Source organism: Myotis lucifugus, unplaced genomic scaffold (assembly GCF_000147115.1).
Source record: "Myotis lucifugus unplaced genomic scaffold, Myoluc2.0 scaffold_137, whole genome shotgun sequence".
Taxonomy (NCBI): domain Eukaryota; kingdom Metazoa; phylum Chordata; class Mammalia; order Chiroptera; family Vespertilionidae; genus Myotis; species Myotis lucifugus.
The window spans coordinates 2,906,055-2,923,444 of record NW_005871185.1 but is presented as its reverse complement, the minus strand read 5'-3'; the positions used below and the strand labels follow the sequence as shown (position 1 = coordinate 2,923,444).

At 43.2% G+C, this 17,390-nt stretch overlaps 1 protein-coding gene across 2 annotated transcripts in view; it reads right to left on the bottom strand.

Annotated features, from left to right (window-relative positions):
- GTPBP8 (GTP binding protein 8 (putative)) overlaps positions 1-17,390 on the bottom strand; it is a 97,294-nt gene that overhangs the window by 16,625 nt on the left and 63,279 nt on the right. Inside the window, exons 6-7 of one of the 2 annotated variants that reach the window (XR_002830654.1) lie at positions 17,152-17,270; positions 10,474-10,573 (exon numbers count right to left, since the gene is read on the bottom strand). The gene's annotated coding sequence lies outside the window, so the exon portion shown is untranslated. Of the gene's footprint in view, positions 1-10,473; positions 10,574-17,151; positions 17,271-17,390 lie in introns of those variants that run through there. The other variant, XR_002830655.1, reaches the window with a different exon arrangement.

Here is a 17,390-nt window from a genome sequence, read left to right as displayed (position 1 = left end):
GCGGGCTCCACGCAAGACCAATTAAGGCAGAAATTTTAGGACTGGATATTGACATGAACAAACAAACAAACAAAACAAAACACTCCCTGGGTGATTCTAACGTGGGGGTGAGGGGTGAGGGGGTGGGGGACAGTATTGAAAACCACAGAGATACTCTGATTTGGAGCAACACTATGAAGGGTGCATTTGGCTGAGGGTAAAACGGAAAAGTGGGGGACAGGATATGCTTCGTGGGTGGAGGGGTGTGTATCTTTTCCAGATTAGAATAAACTCCTGTAATGAAAGACCCTAACTTAGGAAACAGGTGCTGCCCAGGTAGAAAGCCTCAGCGGGTCCTTCCTGTGCCTCCGTTCATTCTACCTGCACCCAGTGGTGCAGGGCCCCTGCCCAGGGCCGCCTCCGGGCTGGCCTCAGGTGCCTTGGGCAGGACCTGCTGCCCTTGGGCCAGGCCCTGCCCGCACTTGGCCCTCAGGCCTGGGCTGCTCTCAGGCTGCTCAAGTCTGGCAGCCACACAAACCCCTGCAGCCGCTGGTTTCTGAATATATCCCTTCAGCTTCAGCCCAGGGGCTCTGGCTTTTCTGTTTGTTTTCTTTTTTCTTTCTTATTTAAGAAGCTCAAGAGAACTTAAAAGCAGACCCTTGAAGGCTAAGCATTTCTAATCACATAAGGTGTCTCCGCAGGGCCCGGGCTGAAGAGGGCTTGTGTGGGGGCTTTCATCTTTCTGTGTATCCCCTTCCTTCTTCAAACAATCTTTCCGGGCTCTTATCCACCCAGCTTCTTTGCTGGATGCCCAGCCCCATCAAGTCCATGTTGGGGGCCCAGAGGGAGAGGGAGCCGAGGGGGTTGGCCCAGGGCCTGAGGGGGAAGGGAGGAAGCAGTGGCCCCCATGCTGGGCCGGAGGAGACTGTGTGAGAAAGCCCCTCTCCATCTGCAGCCCTGCCCGGTGGGAGTCAATTAATTCTGAATAACCTAAACCGACAGAGGTATTTGCATTCACAACCTGACTGATGACCGTATAAAATTGATTTATGAATTAAAGTGCTTCCCCTCCCTTTATCCTGATTCAGGCTGTAATTGATTATACGTGCTGCAGCGAAATTAAATAAAAGAAAATTAAAAAGAAAAGAAAAAGGAAAGTGAAAAAAAGAGAGGCCCTTGCTTGGCGGTCCAGCATTCTCAGGGCTCCCCAGGATTAGCCTTTCTATTCATCACTTATCATTTTTTATTTAAAAAGTTACTTCCCCCCTTTGTCTTCATCCCTCCTGCCACCCCTCCCTCTCTTCTATCGCCAGTATTCTCCTTCCGACCTCCCCCCATTTGCTGATTCTTTGGGATGTAAGGGGCCAGTTACCCTTGTGTTCCCTGGACAGGGTGGAAGAGAAGCAAAGAGGGGCTTCTTCTAGGTGGCACTGACTGTACCCACAAACATTTGAAGAGCTAAGGTGTCTTTTCTCATTGCCCCCCACTCCACATGCACACAATCAAAAGTTCCTCAAAGGAAGTTTTCTCATAAATATGTTCTCAGTAAGGAAAACATTAATGACAAACTTTTTTAAAAAAATCCTCACCGGAGGAGATTGATTTTAGAGAGGAAGAGAGAGAGAGAGAGAGAGAGAGAGAGAGAGAGAGAGAGAGAGAAACATCAGTTAGTTGGCTCCTTTACACACTGACTGGGGATCAAACCCACAACCTAGGTATGTGCCCTGACCAAGAATGAAACCTACAACCCTTTTGGTGTACCAGACAACACGCCAACCAGCTGAGCCACCTGGCCAGGGCAATGATAAACTTTTTAATGGCTCATTCCTCTCAGCAGAAATTCACCAAAGAATAAAGTTTTTAGAAAAAAAGGGAATAAATCTCTAATTGTGAAATTCCAAGCTCTTACTTAGGGGACAATTGCAATTTGCAATAATACAGAATAATACTGTAAACATAAGTGACTCTGGTCATATAGTGATGGCTCCTAAAGGTGGTACCTGTGAGAATATGGCTACACGTTTTTGTTTTTTATTTTTAATCAAGTTACTGTGCCGGTTAAGTGACTAAATCTTTTTCTTAGGGGAGCTGAATTCAAGTAATCTACACAACATGAGAACGGGCTTTGGAAACAGTTAAATCAAGACTCTGACATTATTAGTTAAGTGTCCTTGTGCAAGTCACTTAACCTTTCTTGCTTTCCTTGATTCCTATCCTATATAATAAAAGGCTAATATGCAAATCGACCGAATGGCGGAACGACCGGGTGCTATGATGTGCACTGACCATCAGGGGGCAGACGCTCAATGCAGGAGCTGCCCCCTGGTGGTCAGTGTGCTCCCACAGCAGCGCTAAGGATGTCCGACTGACGGTTTAGGCCCACTGCCCATGGGGAGCGAGGCCTAAGCCGTCAGTCGGATATCCCCCAAGGGCTCCTGGACTGCGAGAGGGTGCAGGCGAGGCTGAGGAGCCACCCTCCATCTCCCCCCCAGTGCATGAATTTCATGCACCAGGCTTCTAGTTTTAGAAATAACTGCCTAAACTGAGCAATGTATGCAAATCCCCATGTATGGCAGACACTGTACAAACACTCGTGCCTACTTCCTTGCTTATGCTGCTTATGAGACAAGGCAGCACTGACTCAAGAGTTTTCTGATAGTAAGATAATCTGTAGCTTTCTCCCAACGCAAACCCAGTGTTACTATTTGAACGGCAAACAGAGAACTGGTTTTCATCACCAACCAGATCTTGTGAGCAGGCTACCTTCTTTACCTCTGTGTCCTCGGAGATCCTGGCTCACACAACACATTGTAATTAAACCATGGCACTCAATTCACCCTCACTGCTTCTTCAGCTCCCCGCTTCCCCACAGGACTGCCAAGACTCCATCCCCCTTCCTGCTACTTCTTTTCCTGCCTCAATTGCTGTCTCAAAAAACCCACCTCCCACTGTCCTGCTTTTATTGTTCTGATGGGTACAGTAGTGACTCCCCTCTAACACATTAATGTGCAGTTTTAGGGGTGATCCCATATTAAGTGCTGTTGGCTGCATCTCACAGACAATTAAACAAGGTGGGGAGAGGTAGCCTGGGCCCAGCAGGAAGGAGCCACTCTGCTGACACCCAGGATGATGCTCGCATTCCCCAACGGAGGAGCTCTCCCGGGTGTGCAGTCTGAACTCCCAAAGAATCACCACAAAACAAACAAACACCCCCCCACACACACACACACACACACACACCCCACTCCGAAAGCTGAACTCTCTTCAGGGAATTTCAAGAGGTTGGTTATATGAGGAATAAATTTCTAATACACAACCTGGAAAGGAAGCTTTTAAGGAGTTTGGAACCTTCCTTCTCACCACCTCATGAGCCAAAGTGCCACCACCTTGAGGTGGGGCTGGGTGTCAGAGCTTCTGAGTGTATGATCCCAGCAATCCCTTTGGAAATGCAATGAGGAGGGGGAAATGCTCACACTGTTTTAGCCCTTTACTGCCTGGAAGGATGGGTGACCAAAAAGCCTGAGAGCAGGTGGTGGGAGGGTCGGCTGGTGAGTACAGAAGCACCAAGGTGTAGGGGAGAGGAAGTGGCTGAGGGGAGCCTGCGGTGACAGGCCAGCACAGCAACTCTACTAGCAGAAGCCCCACAGCCACAGGGAAAAACCCCAGATACATTTTAAATGTTTATAGAAGTCAAGACGGTGATAGTCAATTACCATAGAGAAGGAACTAATGAAAGAAATCTAAAGTGGACAGTGCTAATTCATAAGAACCTCTCTTTTTTTGTTGTTTTTAGTATAGATTGGCTCATTGGTTGTAAGAAATGCATCATACCAATACAAAATGCTAATGATAGGAAAAACTGTGGAGGAAGGAGGAGAGGAAATTGGGGAGTTTATGGGAACTCTGTGCCTTCCATTCATGTTTTGTCATTTTTTACCTTTAGCTGCTTGTTAGAAAGAACCTACATAAATGCCTATTTATTTTATCAATCTTAATGGCAGGCAGAAATGACTTCTGAAGATGAAAACAACTTGCTGATAAACAGAAATAGATACAGCCTGAAATAGTAATACTGTGGGGCCGGAGTGGCTCATTGCAAAGGGGCCAAAGCAAGCTCAGGACTGTCCCCTGGGTGCGACTCTACTCTCACTAGCAGAATCTGACCCTCCTTAAACAGTGACTTCCTCCGAGCTTTCAAAGACAAAGAGAATGAAAGGTCAAAACTCATGCTTATGGTAAGGAGAGAAATCTGCAGAGCATGGGTGGAGAGTTGTTGAAACCACAAAAATGAGATCCTGGAGTCTGTTTCATCATAATAGCTCAATCAAACATTACTGGCCAGTCCCTCAACCGCATCAATACTTTCCTTTGAACATTTTCACTTCTGCTGTTGCATGGGTTTGCGTTCAATTCCCAGAGCAGATGTTTCTCCTGGATTCTTCTCTACAGAAATTACAGAGACTGCCTCTTCTCTGGTTGAGAGAAAACCCAGTCTTACTGCTGGTCTGTAACTTCAGCATCTTCCGAAATCCTAGGCCATCCTCCTCTTATGGTCCCACCTCTATACAGGGGCTCACACTAGACTCCAGCTCTCATCCCTGCTGCCATCTGGGCACCTGTCCTCACCTAAGATTGTCTTTCTACATCCAGACTCTGGTTTAGTCCAGACCAGGTTTTCTCCTATTTTTGCTGTGACACTTTGTCTACTTGGCCCAGGATCCCAATCATTTTAGTGCTCTTGTATGCAGCCACCATAATTCAGGGAAATATGCCATTTATATATTATAACACCCCTTAATTTTGCTCAACAAATGTGTCTGACCTACAAAATAAGACTGCAGGATTTGCAAAGAAAAAGAATAACTCTTTCCCTTGCAACCTTGTTCTGAAGCTAAGATGTGTGTCAGTTACAAGAAGAGAAGAGTTCCAAGCCAAGATAATAAACAAGGGCTTGGCGGTGAGGTACTGTCTATATATGTAGGTGCCAAGAGAATTCAAAGAAGGTAATAGATATCTGTGGGAAAGGCTTGTCAGTAAAAACTTTTGGGAAAAACTAATGTGTAAGATCTAACTGAAAGATTGTTTGGTGTAATGTATGCACTTTCCTTGATTTAGCAAAGTGATGAAAAACAATCCTGGCTTGAATCTTCAGGAAAAGATAGGATCAAATAGGAAAACCAACCCAGAAAAAAACAACACAAGGAAAAATTAAAGAAAGTAATAGCAAAAAAAAAATCATCAACCATCTATTTTTTTAGCTGAGTTATTCAGTGTACTTTCTCCACTTTATCTGATCATGAAGCTTAAACCAGGTGATTTCAGAACATCTCCTATGTTATCCTTTCCTTTTCCTTTTATCTTGCCTTCAGATCTGGTGCTGTTGAATAGGAAATTAATAGCATAAAATATAAAAATGGGATGACCTGAACGGAAATTGCCAAACAAATATGAGAGTCTCAAAATGAAAAATTGTAAATAGTATAGAGTTCAGGGCAGACTTGAAGAAGTTAGGGGGAGGAAGAGAGAAGGACCATACAAGGTTAAACGATACGTCACCTTCAGCTATGCAAATGTACAGACCATCATTGAACTGGATGCTTGACCAATGATCTCTGAGAAACAACCATATACTCAGAACACTGTTTATGTCATTAATAGTCTCTCTTTGGAAAGGAGGACAATAGTTCATAGAATATTGTGATGATTGGATAATTGATGCATAGAAAACATTTAGAATACTGCCTGGCATATGGTAAGTAATTATTCATATGTGACAAATACACACAAAAAGTAAAAAAAGCAAACAAAGACCCAGTCACTCTTCATAGTCGGTTACTATATATTTTTAAGTAACCACATATTTGTTCTTTCCAAAATAAATGATATCTAGGATGGAAATGAGACAGGTTAAATGAATGTTAGTCTGGGTTTAATAGTAAATCCATGTTTCTATTCATATGAGGAAATAAACCTTACTAATTACATTAAAATGATCTTTGCATAATATTAAGACATCCAAAACAGGCAAATGTTCAGCCTATTTAAAAATATGGTAGCTTTTTCTGATTAAAGAATAGGTTAACGGGATAAACCAACATCACTAAAAAGAGGGGTTTGTTCCATTACAAGGACCATCTTCCAACCTTGGAATCACTGTTCCAAACCTTCTGGAAGAGTTGGTTGACCAGTTCCTTGGGTTCTCTGGTGGCCCCCACTTATCCTTGAGCCACACCAAGGCCTCTCTGCTCAATTTGGATGGATGTCTGCACCATATAATGGACCCTGTTGGTCTAGCCACATGCTGGTAGACATAGGGAGAAACAAGACTTCCCTGATGCGCTCCTCCAAGGCTGTGCATTCGGTGAGGAAAGAGCAGCAGCTGGAGCACTCTGCCATCCTGACAATTTGGAGAGAAATGTGCCTGAGACTGACTCTTTACTGGTAAAGTCTGCTCATTTAGTTCTGTGAAAATGAAAAGTAGGGACACACATCTATCTCTTAGCTGCCTGAATGATGTCTCTTCTTATCCCTGCCAGCTCTCAACATCTGTCACTCTGATAGACTGTGTTTCTGAGGATAGCCCTCTAGTCCTCAGTTTCCCATGGTCACCTTAGAGAGGGAGACCCTTATCATATTTAACTCTGAATCTTCTTATAAAAAGGCATGTTTTACTTCTCCAAAATGACTTTTTCTCAAAGTCCAGGAACTTTGCTTATCTGATTTCCTAAGATATTTCCCCGGAGTTGCCGGATCCTCTGTAAAATGGGACTGGACAACAGAGCAGCAAACAGGGGAGTAGGGTCAGCTTGCTGCAGGGAGAAAACGCATCTCCGCAGAAGGTTAAGAGGATTTGAGGTGAAATGCGATGTTTGGGAAAAGTAGTCTGCTAAGAAAAATGTGCTAAAAACAGATTCCTACGATCAAAAAGCCAAAATTAATTTTGAAAGCTGTTTTGTGTGTGGAAAGCTGAATGCTTATGCAAATAATATATTTGAAATGAAGAACAAATGCAGAAAGGCAAGGCCAATAATACAAGACAAGAAAAAATAAAAGTCAAAACCATAAGTTTGTAGGTGTGTGATAAGCGATTCTGGTTTTAAAAAACAACTTGGAATTTTTAAAAGTCATTTCAATGGTTACAACTTCATGTGATAGTCACAGAGAGCTAACTGCTTTATTTTTATTTTGAATGCCTTTACTATTAAAGACTACATTCTAGAAAGGTAAGATTGTTTAGAATATAAAGATCCTTGGAAGATCATTTACCAGCGGTCTGTGGTGAATCATTTTTGAAGGTGTGATAATAGTTTATCTTTTCCAATTTTCTATTTGGCTTAAACAGTTCTAGCACATAAACATCATCATTAATGGAAGGGGGAAAAATAAATGTCCCCTATTAAAAGAACACGAGACTGCTCAATAAGTAAGATTTTATCATAACATTTAAAATTTCATTTCAACTCTGAGGATGACGTTATTAAAAAGTTGGCCACTTTTGATTCTGAAGTGGGTCTTTGTAGCTGTTTTTTGAACTCCCGGAATAAAGAGGGTTGATTTGTGATGGAATCTCTGGAGCCTGCAGTCATATATTACAATATGTTGTAAATCCAGAGAGTACAATATAGATTTCACAGGGGGCCCCGGGGTTAATTGAAATTCCATCTGCTTCTTCTCTGCAGCAAACTTAGTATCCCGGGGTATTAGCTCAGGATAAGATAAGGAATTTACAATTTTTTATTTTTATTTTTAGGCTAAAGTAGAAGTTTGCCTAAATCTGCTCCTTCTTACTTTCTACCTCCTACCTTCAATTTGAAAAAAGTTGACAAGACAGCCTTTATTTTCCCCGAGAGCCCCCTTTCTTTCCAGTGCACGCTGGGCAATGCCACGTATTCTCAGGCTCCCAATGGCCCCCATTACTGTCAATTAGTTACGGAATGCTACAGGGATTCATGCCTGACAGCTCGGTAAAGGCAGGAGAAATGGGCTCAGTAGGGAGTGAGGGGCCTGATTCTTTTTTGTGCACAAGAAATACCTTTCTCAGCAAGGCTCTTAATGGCCGTCCCCTCTTTCTTTCCCTCTGCCCAAGCGCTATGCCCCCATGATCCCAAAACACATCATATACACATGTTCACACACTGAGGTGTTTGTGTGAATATTGCACAGGACTGTGAGAACTCTGAGAGCTGGGGGCTCTGACATGTCCTTAGAACCTCTGAAAATTACAGAGCTTTTCCAATGTATATCTTTGCTATCATCTGAGTCCCTCTCTTCAGAAGGTTTCTTGTTCCCAGGTGCCTCGTTGCCTCTGTGTTTTCCTTCTGCAGCTCTCCCTCCAAAGAACAAATGCACCCTCTTGGGCCACCGACCTGGGAGGAGCCCGCTGCACTGTACTGGCTGTGGCTGAGGCAGTGGATTATGGTTCCCATCCCCTACCACTCCCGTGTCCTCCCGACTTCTTCTCTACCCTTTGCCTTGCTCTACTCTACTTTCCCACAGCTCGCCCTCTTCCTTCTTCTGTCCCTGCCTAGATCATTCCACTTACTCTGGAGACTTGAGGCCAGGGATTTTGTTTTACTAATTTTTGTTCTTTCTCTCCCCTTCCTTCCTACCCCAAATATTTCTCATAACAGGACAAAGAGGCTTTGTTTGGTTCACCAACATGTCGGCATTTCATAGACCAACAGCTGGCACAAGTAGGAGCTCACTAATATTTGCTGAGAATGGATGCACGAGTAAAGAAACATTTAAGGTCACTGGTGGTTTTTAGGGGTAAGGAGAAGCCAGCATCACACCAAAATGGTTTGCCTGTTCCTGGTCTTTGCTCTTTTATATGAGTACCAGTCTCTCTCTCTTTCTCGCTCTCTCTCTCTCTCTCTCTCTCTCTCTCTTTTACCATTCAAAATGAAGATATACTTAGGAAAAGCCTAATAGAAAATAGCAGATGCCCATAGCTATACCAAACACAATGCTTAAAGCGATTACATTTCTCCTGATTGGGTTTGAGAAAGATGACACAGTCAAGACAAAGGAAGATGGTACTCTAGAGGGAAACAGCCTTTGGAGCAATTCCAGTTCCCTGCAGCCTGGGTCACAGGGTTCCTGTCCCTTCCTTCCCCGGGAGCCTGGGTCACAGGGTTCCTGAAGCCTGGGTCACAGAGTTCCTGTCCCTCCCTCCCCTCGAGCCTGGGTTACAGAGCTCTGGTCCTGGAGCCTGGCCTTGGGACATGTTGAGAGGAGTCACAACGGCAGTAGCAGGAAGACACTCCAGCCTGTCAAATCCAGAAATCTGTAGAAAGGCAGAGAGAGAAGGTCCAGAAAGAGGGCAATGTGACCATACCAAGTGAGAGCTACAGGATGGATGTAAACCTTGGAGCAATTTCCCAGTAAGTCTTCAGGCATCTCTTTCAGAGATCTTACACTCGGGCATTATTGGGCAGACATTGCCCAGAGCAGGGCTCTGGTCTACAAAGGCAGGTACCTTATATTGTCAACCCATCACCACTCATATCGCTTTAAGATTGCTGCAGATTCAACAAGCTTCACATTCAAGCCACTTGAGGTGAATGTGCATTGATGTCTGCTCACCAAATCTGCTTTATTTCAGTGCTTTTCAAACTTTAATGTGAGAGTGAATTAACTGGCAAGATCATGAAAATGAGAAGGAAATGACTGTGAGAGTGTCCTGAGATTTTACATTTCTAACAAGCTGCCAGGTGATGCCCTGTTGCTGGTCCACTGACACTGAGACACAAGATAGTACTTCACAACAAGAAATGGAGAGCTTTGTAAAGATGGACTGATGCTAATCTGAACTAGAGAAGCAAAGTCTCAGGAATAAAGATTTTGTTTTCTCAGACAAGGAAAAAATATGTATTTGTATCTATGATTCTTATATCTTTCCCTTATGGTAAATGAGTGTAGAAGGTGCTCAGAAATAGTAAATTAACTCATGATTGAGATATACTAAAGCTGTCTGTCCAGTGTAAACTTCAACTAGCACTTGAATCAGAATGTTTTTTTTTTTTTGCTTTAAACAGTGGAGTTACTTCATCATGAAGAAAGAAATTAGCCATCTACACTAATAAAAGAGAAACATGCAGATTGGTGTCACTCCACTATGCCCACCAGCCAATCAGAGCGACTATGCAAATTAACCCAACAAAGATGGCGGTTAATTTGCATACACAGGTGTGGAGTGAAGACTGAAGACTGAAGAGGCTTGGCTTCTCCACTGTGGCCTGGTTCTGGGTGCCGGAGGAAAACTGGTGCTGGCAGCTAGGGGAAGGAAGGCCTATTGCATGAATCTCTTCATGCAACGGGCCTCTATTTGTATGATAAATGAGGTTACTTGACATACAACTAGCTGTCTACCTTGCTTCTTTCTTACCTGCTAAAGAAAAGGCAAAATAAAAGAGAAGGTAAGGTATATATAGTTTCATTGGTAGCCAATAAATAAGGTTTTGTTTGGAAAGAATTACAACAAAATATCCATACCTGAACATAGGTAATCTTACCCAAGGTGTTTGCTCTCATAAGCCACAGGCTTGGGACTCAATTTTAACTTGTATTTATAAATGCATAGAAAAATCCAAATCTAAAAATTAAGCAATAACATACATAAAAATTAAGCAATAATTTAAAATATATACTGTAATTTTACATATGAGATTTACAATATTTTATATTTAGGCTAAAGTAGAAGTTTGCCACAGGTTTATGGAAGTTAAAGGGAGTTTGTGAAAAGAAGAGATTAATTTAGCTTGAGATGGTCGAGGAATGGTTTTCTAAAAGATAGGACTTACATTGGAATTTGAAGGAAGGTTAGAAGAGGTGAAAGCAATAAGGATGAGTGCATCAGGAAGGACAAGACAATTGTGTGTTGATCCAAGAGAACAAAGTGTTTGGGATCTTATGAGCAGAACAGTTTGCTGGAATGATTTATTTCTTTAAGGAAAATATGGTAGAGGGAGAAACAGAGGGGAAAACAGAATTGGGATCGAATTAAGAAAGGTCTTAAATGTTAGAGTTCATTCTGTAAATTAGTAATCATAATAATTAATAATAATGGGGGAATCATTAAATGTTTTTAATAGAAGAGTACATTTAACAAAAGTATTTGAATAGATTATTTTCAATCATCCAAATGTAAGGGATAAGAGCCAGTATTAGGATGGTGGCCAAGGAACTGAATATATGGAATAGAGGGTTGAGCTAAAAGAACCAAAGACTTTAATGACTGATGGGGTATTATAGTTAACTAGAGGCCCAGTGCACAGATTCGTGCACTGGTGGGGTCCCTTGGCATAGCCTGTGCGGATTGGGCAGAAACCAGCAGTCCAACGCTGCTCATTCCAGCCCCATTGTGCTTGCCACTGCCACAGCCCAGTAGGCTTGCTGCCGCTCTGCTGTAGTCTCCGGGCTGTGGGGGCCAGCTGTGAGCCCTGCATCTGGTGTCTGGCACCCATCAGTTAGCTGAGTGGCGCTCCCGCTGTGGAGCTCCTGTGTTGAGTGTCTGCCCCCTGGTGATCAGTGTGCACCATAGCAACTGGTCGACCGGTTGTTCGGTTGTTTGGTCCTTTGGTCACTTAGGCTTTATATATATAGATAATGAGCAGTGATTTTGAGGTTTTAAGTTAGTAGAATAGAAAATAAACAGTTTGGGGCAGGGGAATAAATTCAATTTGAGATATTTTCAGTTTTAAGTAACAGTAGGACAAGTGGAAAAATTCAATAAACAATTGAGAGTGGGACAGTATGATCCTGCTGAGAGATGGTTATAGCTGAAGCCTTGAGGGTGAAGACATCTCCAAGGAAGAACATGCAGAGACTGAATCCTGAGAAATGCTCATATGTGCACTCTGCATGGAGAAATAACAATAGAAGAAACAATGGCACACAGAGTACTAAAGAAGTGAGAGGAAGAGGAAGTGTCAGGACAGAGGCAGTGGTCAGAGCAGTGATGGTGAACCTTTTGAGCTCGGGGTGTCAGCATTTTGAAAAACCCTAACTTAACTCTGGTGCCATGTCGCATATAGAAATTTTTTGATATTTGCAACCATAGTAAAACAAAGACTTATATTTTTGATATTTATTGTATATATTTGAATGCCATTTAACAAAGAAAAATCAACCAAAAAAATTAGTTCGCGTGTCACCTCTGACACGTGTGTCATAGGTTCGCCATCACTGGGCTAGAGCATGAAACACTGCAGAGAAACTAAGAGATTAGATTAAGAGAAGGCTCCAAGGCCATGGTGCCTTTCCCAGAGGGACAATACAGAGGGGAAGGGTAGAAAGGGGTTGAGAAGAGATTAAGGAGTGAGCAAGTCATAGCAAAGTTAGAATTTATGGTGGACTTCCCCTTAGATAAAATAAAAATGAGATGAAAACTGGAGAAAAAAGTACAAACAAGTGTGCTTGTTGTTTTTTTGATTTATTAAAGCAATGACATAAATTTATTTGTTTATTGGTTAAGGGGAAGAGAAAAGGGGGAGAGAAAAATTGATGGTATCTAAAAATTGCATAAGGATAGAAATTTGAGGCAGTAAAATCTCGAAGAATATAGGCGCTCTGATAAAGGGATGAGTCTTATAAATGGCAAATGAAACCTCCAAACAACCTTGCCTCCACATATCTGGAGGAAGAGGGATGCAGAGATGGAGTATCAGGCTCCTGCAGGTCCCATCACCTCAATAAACTAGCATGTGAGATTGTGTTCAAACTCTGGGTCAGGAGGTAAAGTGAAAGAATGGAGAAAGTTTGAACTGACCAATTGTGTTAGGAAATTGACCAAGGTAAATCAAAGCATTGCTAAACAACAGCTGTGATGAGCATGATTTGCCAAGTAAGCACAAACACACACTTCAAGACCAGACAATGGGCATGACTTGGAAAACTGGAAGCAACACAACAGAATGGGGGGAACAAAGCACCAGAATGCAAGGTGTTGAAGGCAGTGCAGAAGCGGCTGGCCATCAAGTCCATGTGGCGTTGATACACCTCAATTGGCATGATCCAGACACTGTAGCAAGAGGAAGGTGATTAAGCATGATGAACAAGAGCAACCAAGAAACTATTTAAAAGCCACTGGTTGGAAATCACGCAAAGGAAAGGACCTTACAGAGCACCATACCCTCAGCACTGGGCATGGGTGTATAGCTCCTCAAGGAGCTATAGAGCACTTAGAGAGGAGACAAGCACATGCACCCTGGGAGCACATCCACACAGTGCCATAGAGATAGGCCTCTGAAAACCACGAAGAAGAGTTGGTGGGAGCAGAGCTAGCTGAGAAGCATCTAGAGTCATTCCCTTGCCTAACTTCATCACATCCTCCAAATATTCACAGCCACACCACAGAGCTGCACCTTTAAGAAAGCTATACTCATCTTCTTTCTATGTCCAGTGTAGGGTACTTTGCTTAGCAGAGCATGCTTTATTAAGAGGAAGAAATGAGACTTGTGAGGTGAAGAGAAGTCTGAAGTCCTTTTTAAAAAAAAAAAAATTATTTACTTATTTATTTTCTCCCACTGTTATTGAGATATAATTGACATGAGTCGACATAAGAAATACCCAAACCTATAGGAAATTTTTATAAGCTTATTTGAGCCAAGTTGACCACAATTGCTGGGAAGCAAAATCTCAACAGATTGGGAAAATGCTCCGGAAAATTGCAATTTTACCACTTATTTTATACATTAGAATCAAAGGGGAAGAAGTAATGGGGATAAATGCAATCCACTGGTGGTAGATTAAGGAGGCAGGAGAAAGCAAAGCAGGGAAACCTCTGGGATTGGATAAAAAGTAAAACAGATACATACTTCTTTTACATTGGTGGGTACAGGACAGTTAACAGTGAACATTTACAGCACATAGAGATGGTATGTGGGAGAACAAGATAACAATGAGGCATTCTGTGGTCTCTGCTCTGGTGGGAGATTGTACCCTGAAGGGTCTGGAAAATAGGGGCTTACTCTGAAATTCCAAAGATATGTTATCTTAGATACAAAAAGTCAATAGACAAGCTCAGTTAAAGATTGACCTTTGTCAAGGAAAATACTGGCCTAGGACATGACTACCAGCCATGAGTCTCTTTTAGTCAGGAAGTTTTAATTTCAAACCATCGTATGTGGTTACTTTTTGTCTCTGAGTTCCTAAACCTGCCATGCAGGCCTCTCCTGAGCTTGTCAGGTTTAGTATGTGGCCCCTTTTTCATCTACACATGTAACACTGTATTAGTTTAAGGTGCACAACATAATGATTTGATATATGTATATGTTGCAAAATGATTAGCACAATAAGATTAGTTAACATCCATCACCTCACATAGTTGTAATTTTTTCCTTGTAATGAGAACTTTTAAGATCTACTCTCCTAGCAACTTTAAAATATACCCTACAGCACTGTTGACTGTAGTCACATGGAATGGTCGATGAGGAGGCAGCTGCCGGGAGCACATGAACCCTGGGAACACATCCACACAGTGCAGTAGAGATAGGCCTTTGAAAACCACGAAGAAGAGTTGGTGGGAGCAGAACCAGCTGAGAAGAAACAGCTCAGCCATTGACTGCATGAGCAGCCTTTAGGAGCATTCCTAGGGGCTGCTTCTTCAAGGCCCCCTCACTCCTATGCCCACTCCTGGGGTCTCCCTGACTTCAGAGAATGCTGTTCAGGTCATTCAAGACTGAGGAGAAATTCTGGCTCTGCTACTTGCCAGCTGTGTGACCTTGGGCAAGCTGCTTAAGACAACTGAGTCTCATTTCCTTCTCCAATGGGGTAATAATTCTTGTAAGAAAAATGCATGGCACTAAGCAATGGCTTGATGTTCTAGTCATTTTCAATTACTGTCTCATTTCTTGGTCATGAATATGATAATTTCCTCCTTCCAATTTCTTTCATTCCGCCATATTGAATAGCAGAGAGCCTTCCCCTGGTCAGATGGATTTGGCTCAAGTCATCATTTGCCTGCACTGGACTGTTATTGCCTAATGCCTGCCTTGTCTCTCTCTCTCTCTCTCTCTCTCTCTCTCTCTCTCTCTCACACACACACACACACACACACACTCACACCATTAAGCACTGCTAAATCTGAATCTTGGAGAGGTGAGGCCTGGAATCTATATTTTTAAAAGCTTCCATCCCTCATTAAGAACATTGTACCTATTCAGACTCATGTCTCCTATGAGAATACGTAACAATATTGTTTGAAAATAGAGGAATTATTTTCTATCAGGCTATCTTCAGAGAATGCAGCTATCTCAGTGACAGCATAGGAACACATCTGAAAGGAATTTGTCCAGTTGGGGACTGGGCATTGCACAGGAGCCCACCATCAAAAACAATATTCTTGTTTGTTTTTTGTGATACAGTAAAACAGTCTAGAACAGGGGTGGGCAAACTTTTTGACTCAAGGGCCACAATGGGTTCTTAAACTGGACCGGAGGGCCGGAACAAAAGCATGGATGGAGTGTTTGTGTGAACTGATATAAATTCAAAGTAAACATCATTACATAAAAGGGTACAGTCTTTTTTTTTTAGTTTTATTCATTTCAAACGGGCCGGATCCGGCCCGTGGGCCGTAGTTTGCCCACGGCTGGTCTAGAATCAGGCTTGGATTTGCTCCAATTATTTTTCTTTTTGGGGTTGAAAATAACCAAGGATCTCCCTCCACTTTACCTGTCACATGTGATTCATGTCTTTCTAAAGAGTGAAGAATGGAGGCCTGCACTGAGGAGGAGAGGAGGGGTGCCTAATGGAGGAAGGAGGATTAGAGGCTGAGAGGGTGCTGGGAGAAGAGAGGCAGGGAGCAGGGGCGGGGACTGACTGTGAGCTGAATGCTCCATATATTCAGTTCCGGCAAGGTGGCGTAAAATTCAGCAAATCGGCTCTGAGGAAATAATTTTGAGACATTTCTAATGTCTTGCTTAGTGTCCTGCACCTTTAGTATGTTTGTGTGTGTGTGTGTGTGTGTGTGTGTGTGTGTGTGTGTGTGTTGGGGGTGGGGTGGTTGTACACTCAGAGTTGAAAATAAAAAAAGCTCTCTCTATTGACTCCTGAATGGCTGAGATAAAGAGAACCACATGGGACTCATTGTCAGAAGTGAGAGCTCAGAAGCTGGCCTCCTTTTCCCCCTTTATTGTGCTATTCTCTTCCTTCCCTCACCCCTCTAAGCCTCAAAACGTCCTCCCAGCCCCCACCCAACCCCATCTTTCCACCCCCTCCCCCACCACCCCAATAGTCCAAAGACCCTCTTTTCAAGCTCCTACTGCCTAGGCCTCCTCAGTTGGGCCCAAGACCTCCATTCAGAGTCACTGGTTTGGGTAAAATCCCTTATTCACCTCCTACACACACCCCTGCCCATCAGCTGAGCCTCAGTTCAGACCTCACAAAGCAGAACAAAACCAGCCCATAGAATTGATGGTTGCTGCTGGAGCAGCTCCCTCCTCCTTCCCCCAGGGGTTCCTGCCCAGGCAGCTTCTATTCTCCTTGGATCCCTCCCGCCCTGCCCCCAACTCCTGCTGGATCTCTCTAGTTAACAACTGCACCCTGTTATTATTGTGCCCCCTATCATATTTATTCCCTTTCGGAGCTGATATGCACTTTTGTTGGAGGCAACCCCGATGCATCTTCTGACATTTTAGCGCTTCTGTCTGCTGGGGGGTGATGACGGTAGTGGCCACAGGGGCAACCCAGGCTCCCAAGGTGCAGCAAGCAGCACAGAAACGAGGAAGGAGAGAACAAAACCCCAAACAAGGGGACTGGAGAGGAGAGAGAAGACATTGTAACTTGTTAGTGACCCAATGCCAAAGAGGCAAGGGGAGGGCGACGCTAATGAGTGTGATGACAGTTGTATTTAGGAGAGCGGTATTTCCCCGCGGGGCTGCAAGGTGGCTAACTTTGTTGCATTACACACTCAGCTAAACTGCCATTTTCACAAGTTTCCTAAATTTTGGGGAAATCAGAGAGAATGAGAAAGTGTGAAATCCTGGGAGACTCAAAAAGAGGTAACAACAAAAGGAGAGAGGAAAACAGGGAGAAAGAAATGAACACATTTTTTATGTTCTTCATGTAACACAATTGAAAGCACCCAATAGACTTGGCAAAGGTCTCTGTGCCTTTTTAAAATGTAAAGCTTAGGAAATGAGACCTAGAAACTGTAGTGATTAGTCAACTTACCAGATTCCTGCACATCCATTTCCATTAGGAATTTTGTGGTCATGAGTTAGAAGTGACGTCTGAAAGTATAGTTCCAATTAATGATGGTAGAGAGTGCTCAAATATCAATGGAGAGGAACCTGAGGGAAACACAGATAATTAATCTTCACTTGACCCCTCCTCCCCAGAGAGCAGCATTTTTATTCCAATTGTACGTATGAGGAAAGGAAGACCGACAGCACGGTGATCCCCTCAAAGCC